This window comes from Solanum stenotomum, chromosome 3, assembly GCF_019186545.1.
Source record: "Solanum stenotomum isolate F172 chromosome 3, ASM1918654v1, whole genome shotgun sequence".
Classification (NCBI taxonomy): Eukaryota; Viridiplantae; Streptophyta; class Magnoliopsida; order Solanales; family Solanaceae; genus Solanum; species Solanum stenotomum.
Genome location: NC_064284.1, coordinates 23,710,035 through 23,716,956, shown reverse-complemented (window position 1 = coordinate 23,716,956; position 6,922 = coordinate 23,710,035). Strand labels below are relative to the sequence as shown.

General features: G+C 38.9%; 1 pseudogene; it reads right to left on the bottom strand.

The window, feature by feature from the left end:
- Nucleotides 1–473: 473 nt before the first annotated feature.
- LOC125858780 (uncharacterized) lies at nt 474–2,658 on the bottom strand (annotated as a pseudogene).
- Nucleotides 2,659–6,922: the final 4,264 nt, after the last annotated feature.

The following is a 6,922-nucleotide window of genomic DNA, read 5'->3' as shown; positions in this document are numbered from 1 at the left end:
TTGGGTGAGCTTGAGAATATAGTAGAATCCTCTCAAACATCAGCCACTGCATTTGAATTGGTTGAGGTTATCGAAGAAGTTGACAAGCCTGGAGATTTCAAACAAGATGATGATTGCCTAGGTATGAAATTGAAAATGTTGCAAGAAGAGGTTGAGAAGATGAAAGGAATGTAGAATAAATGGAGAAGAACATAGCAAAATGTGCTCTTTTTTGTTGTAGCTTATTGTTGTGTTGTGGTTATAGCTATAAGTTATTGGTTCTGGGTGATATATATGAAAAGAGGTTCAATGAAGTTACCTTAAGCTCTTGATGTAGTGAGATCAATATTGGTGTAGTGTAGCACTATTTATGTTAGGTGCAAGACTCTTTTGTAATGAACTTTGTGTTCTTCTTAGTCTTTTAATTTCTTAGTCTTTTAATGTAATTTGCTTGTTTGTATATTTTGTTTGTGTTTTATTTACAACTACATTCACTAAATTGTAGTCACAACTGCATAATTGTACACATAAAAGTAATGCAAAACTGACTGCATAATTGTTTCAAAAACAAATATAGATCAAATTAATGCAGTCATAGCTACATAATTGTTTCAAAAACAAACATAGATCAAACTAATGCAGTCACAACTACATAATTGTTTCAAAAACAAACATAGATCAAACTAATGCAGTCACAGCTGCAGCATAATTGTTTAAAAAATAAACAGATCAAACTAATGCAGTCGCAACTGCATAATTGTTCCAAAAACAACTAAAATATCAAACTAAAGCAATCACAACTGCATAATTGTTCCAAAAACAGCTAAAATATCAAACTAAAGCAGTCTCCATAGCAAACTTCAGCAGCAACGGACCTTGTTCTCATTCTTTTGTTTTCTCTCATCTCTTGAAGACCTTGTTGAGTTACAACAGCCTTTCCTTTCCATTTTAAGCATGATCTTGGTTTATGATGCCCGAGATTTCCAGTCACTATTGAAGAGTTCATAGGCATTCCAGGCTAGATTCACAATAATATGTTGTCTTAGATGCTTGATAAGTTAAAATTGAAAAGTATGTAAATAATTAAGACAACTTACATTGTGGATTATAAAACTACTCTGTGTATGTAGTATTCCCATTCCAACCATTCTTGGCCTCTTCCCTGCTCCAGTAGCACCAGGAACATTAGTAGCAATAGCAGTAGCAGCTACACCAGTTCCTCTTCCCCTTCCAGCTAAACCAGTTCCAGTTCCTCTTCCCCTTCCAATGGCACCAAAATCATCAGCAGCAACACCAATCCCTGTTCCATTACCAGTTGTAGTTCCTCTTCCCCTTCCAGTAGCACTAGCTTATAATATAAGTTGATTAACAAAAATATTAGACTGATTAAGATGTAAAATAACAACTAAATGAATTACTATAAACATTCCTGTTTTGTAGAACCTTTTGGTTGACCTCTTCCTCTCTTTGTGCTTAATTGTGATTCAGTTGGTGTTGTAGAAGAATTAACATTTCACCTAGTTCAACATTAGCTTGATTATTCAAATAACAACCCCTCTTATTATGACCCTTTGCATGAAAAAAACTGCAGGTCATCTCAACACCTCTCTTGGACAATTTTTATGTTTTGTTTTCATTCTGCTCCTTTCTCCTACACTTTCTGGGCCTTCCTGGTAGTGTTCTTATAACAAGTGGCATAACAAAAGGGAAGGGTTGGTTGACTGTGGCCACATTTTCATGTTAGTAACTGGTTGAATGTAGTGACTATAGATCTTGAGATAAGTCTCCTTGATATACCAATGTGCAACATAATTAATGGGCTCCAATTTTCTAAAATGAAGTGCAGTTATAGCATGACAACAAGGTATACCTTTTAGCATCCAAGATCTACAAGTACATGTTTGATTGCCTAGATTCACAACAAATATGTTACCCCAACTGTCTTTAACCTCAAAACCAAATTCACCATTCCATTCAAAGTTACACTTCATTGACTTTGTTGTGTTCTCTGTCAATACCTTTCGGGCAATTGAAGATATGTTTGTTATCCAAGTATCACAGAACTCCCTCAATTGTCCTATTCTTCTCATCACTTTGATCTTTATTTCTTCAAGCATTGTGATGATAGTTTTGTGTCTTGGCCCCAAAATCCATGAATTAAAGATTTCAGCCATGTTGTTGTCAACACTATCACAACAACTAAAAAACTTAAAGTATAATTTAGACCACCTATCTATATTGTACCATAATAAGTCATCACATATTTTATCACCTAACTTCTCCATATGATCCAAATTTCTTCTCAATTTTTGTTCATACGTAGATTTGGGACATCTCCAAACAAAATTTCTTTTTTCAATGCCTTTCCAATTCTTAGACCAGTGGGCTAGAACATGTCATGCACACATTCTTTGTTCTGCATTTGGCAGAATTGTAGCTATATCTTTGTCAAGACCCTTTAACAAAATTTAGAATAACATGAGATCTAACTTAATGAATAAACGAAAAAGAAAATAAATGAATTAATGAAAAAGAAAATAAAAATACCTTCTGCTTATTAGTAACGGTTGTCAATTCTGTTCCATCTCCTAGCTGAAGATCATCTCTTACAAGCTTAGCAAACCATTTCCAAGTAAATGTGTTTTCAACCTCAACAACTGCCCATGCTAGTGGTAGCATTTGGTTGTTTCTGTCACACCCCGAGCTACCCCCGAGATGCGGACACGGGACCTAGGATCACAAGTGATCCCAAGTTAACCTGCTGGTATGACTTGAGCATACTAAGGATAATAATAACTGATGCGAAAGCTAAATCATTAATAAAACTGATATGATGGGGAAAACTCATATACTATAACTGAGATAAATGAAAATTGATGAGTTTAATACAAAGAGGATATTAACTCAATACTAAGTTGAATCTAACTATGTCTGAAAATAGACTCTAACTGAATAGAAATGCTGGGACAGGCCCCAGCTAAGTCTAGCAAAACTGAAACTAAAGGACTGAAAATACTGAAAGGAAACTCATGACTATTGTCCTCAGAGAATGAGGACTCACCACTGATTCTACTGAACTGGAGATCGGGAACCGATCTAAGCGTGATCTGGATGCTGAGAACCTGAACCTACATCACTAGAAGATGTAGCACAGAGTATACATAGTACTTGAAAGGTACTGAGCATGCAGGATAGAATAAAGCTGAAATAACATATAACTGAACAAAACAAATAAGCAATGATATAATCAGAACGTGATATAGATATTGAATACTAAGCTAACTGAATACAATGACCAATTTATAACATACTGAGACTGAATATTGAATATACTGATACATGGTCAATACAATAGAATCTGACTAAACTGTGGGAGCTACTAATAACCGATAATAAAATCACATGAGCTAAATGTGGAGTTCGATGTATACGCCCAATCGAGAGGCCCCAATACACCCGGCCAAAGGTGTAGAGGCATGCTGGTGTGATCACTAAAATGATGCCCACAGAGGGGACTTACAACTTACGTGGCTAGTAATTCTGGGACTGTTTGGGTACGCTGAACCCTAGTCCAACTCGATATTATGCTACTCCTAATGGATTGAGTAATTTACACATTATGACTGAATTTCTATAAGTTACTGGATAGCTCAAACTGAACATGAAACTGAGGATGCAACAATTAAACTGAATTGAGGCATGTATAACTGAATAACTGAAATATTTGACCTATCATGTGTAATTCAAGAACTAAAGAAATACATAGCTAGGGTTCTGAAATTCATGCAATAAACTGAATATTAATGTACTAATCTAATTTGGATCATTCTAACAGCTAAGAACCCAACAATTCTAACATTAAAAAAGCCCTAGGTCTAGTCATAATAAGGGAATCAAGAAGCTGATTGAAAACTAGGGACATAATGGGTGAAATGAACCCACTAGTGAAATCCCATATACCTGGTGACGAATTCCACAGAGAAATCTTTCGATTTCGGGGCTGGAACTGGAGAAAGCTTGTTGCATTCTTGAACTTAGGGGTTGATCGCCTTTTTCTCTCCTTTCGCTTCTAATTTTCTAAGTTTTGATTAAAGATCTGACTTGGGTAAGTTCTAGTAATGTTTCTAGGCTTAAACTAACTAAAACCACAAAATTTAGGATTAAAACGACATAGTTTAGGTGTCCAACGAATAAGGAAAAAACCGAAATAACCCAGACTTAAACTGCAGACGGACTGACCACGACCACTTTCACAGACCGTGAAAGGGACCACGGACCGTGAAATCGGTCGTGGTCTGGACTTGGTGACTACTAGCTGAGGGTCTGAGTCCACGAGCCCTACCACGGACCGTGAAAATGTCCGTAGTCTCCACTTGGGCTGTGGTTTGGAGGGATTGGCTAGGGGGCTTACTGGTAAGGCTTCATGGACGCCCCCACGGGTCGTGTGAAGGACCACGAACCGTGAAGGTCCTCGTGGTCCTCAGTTAGACGTGGCGGTTTAAGGGGCTGACTAGGAGGTTCACTGCCTCGACTCTATGGGGGCGTCACCACGGCCCATCATCAAGACCACGGACTGTGAAGGTGCTCGTGGTCTGATGTCTGGGCCTAGTGACTTCCAAGTCAAGACCACAGGCAGGTCTACGGAGCGTGGACCCTATCACGTTCCGTGAACACTATCGTGGTTCACTGCTTTAGGTATATTTTTGGAAAAAAAATTCTCGGTCTGGTTTTTGAGGTGTTACAATATCTCCCCCTTGGGATCATTCGTCCTCGAATGAAGACTAAACTAGGTGAAATTGAAGGAATGAGTTGCAACCCTACCACTAAACACTGAAGGTTGATTTCTGACTGAACTGAGTTCCAAAAACATGCAAATACGCTGAAAATGTAAGTACATACTAAAGGAACACAATACTAAGACTGAATTAACGTATGAATGACTAAAAAACTGAAGATGAACTATTACCTCAAGCTGGAATGGAATCGAAAGAAAAGAGGTGAGGATACGTGGACTTCATGACTATTTCTACTTCTCAAGTAGCTCCCTCTACGGTCTGACTCCTCCACAAAACCTTGACTGAAGCGACTTCTTTATTTCTCAACCTTCGAACCTGACGATCAAGGATTTCAATTGGTACCTCTTCATAAGTGAGACTATCCTTCACAACCATACTCTCTAATGGCACTACGGATGCTGGATCACCCACACACTTCTTCAATAGTGAAATGTGGAAGACTGGATGCACTATTGCCAAATCTACTGACAACTCTAATTCATATGCCATTTTACCAATCCTTTTCGAGATCCGGTAAGGGCCTACATATCTGGGACTGAGCTTCCCTTTCTTGCCAAACCTCATCACCCCCTTCATAGGTGACACCTTCAGGAAAACCCAATCATCAACTTGGAACTCTAATTCCCTTCTCCTTACATCTGTGTAAGACTTCTGGTGACTCTGGGCTGTCTTAAGTCTATCTCTGATGAGTTGCACTTTCTCCATAACATAATGGATTGAATCTGTCCTTATCAAGGTTGCTTCACCTACTTCAAACCAGCCCATAAGAGATCTACATCTACGCCCATATAATGCCTCATAAGGGGTCATCTGAATGCTGGAATAGTAACTATTATTGTAGGCAAACTTAGTAAGAGGAAGATGATCATCCTAACTACCCTTGAAGTCGATCACACAAACTATCAACATGTCCTCTAAGGTCTAAATGGTACGCTCTGCCTGACCATCCGTCTGTGGATGAAATGTTGTGTTAAGGTTAACCTGAGTACCAAGACCCGTTTGAAATGACTTTCATAAATGAGAGGTAAACTGAGGACCTCTATCTGAGATGATAGACAAAGGAACCCCATTCAACCTCGTTAATGTAAAGCTTGGCATAATCCTCCGTCGAATCTATAGTCTTGACCGCCAAAAAGCGAGAAGACTTAGTAACTCTATCAACAATCACCAAATAGAGTCATGATGTCTGCGAGTACGAGGTAAACCTGTGATGAAGTCCATGTTGATCACTTCCCACTTCCAAGTAGGAATGTCAATCTCTTGAGTCATACCTTCTGGTTTCTGATGTTTTACCTTGACTTGCTGGCAATTGGGACACTTAGCCACAAAATATGTTATATCTCTTTTCATACCATTCCACCAATAGACTTCCTGCAGATCGCGGTACATCTTAGTGGCACTTGGATGAATAGAATATCTAGAGTTATGGGCCTCTGCAGGAATATGTTGTCTCAACTCACCAACACAAGGAACACATAGTCGACCCTGGTAGCGAAGCACACCATCTCCCACTTGGGAGAAAACCTCAACTCTCTTTTGGTGGATTGCACCCTTGAGTTCAAGTAATATCGGATCGCTATCTTGCTTCTCCTTAACTTCCACTACCAAAGAAGATTCCACCCCATTTTGAACCGTTACACCACTATCTGATATGCTCATAAGACGAACTCCTAGGCGAGCAAGTCTGTGAACATCCTTTGCTAGCTCATTTCTTTCGTCCTCAACATGTGCTACCCTACCCATAGATAGTCTGCTAAGGGCATCTGCTACTACATTTGTCTTACCAGGATGGTAATGCACATTCATGTCATAATCCTTGAGGAAATTAAGCCATCTTCTCTGGCGAAGATTCAACTCTTTCTTGGTGAACACATAATGAATGCTCTTATGGTTTGTGAACACATCTACATGAACACCATACAAGTAGTGCCTCCAAATCTTGAGTGTAAACACCACCGCTGCAAGCTCGAGGTCATGAGTCGGATAATTCTTCTCATGCAACATAAGTTGTCTGGAAGCACAAGCTATAACCTTACCTCGTTGCATCAACACACAACCTAGGCCGACTCTGGATGCATCACAATAAATGACATAACTGTCTGAACCCTCTAGTAGAGTCAAAACATAAATTGTAGTCAACCTAGTTT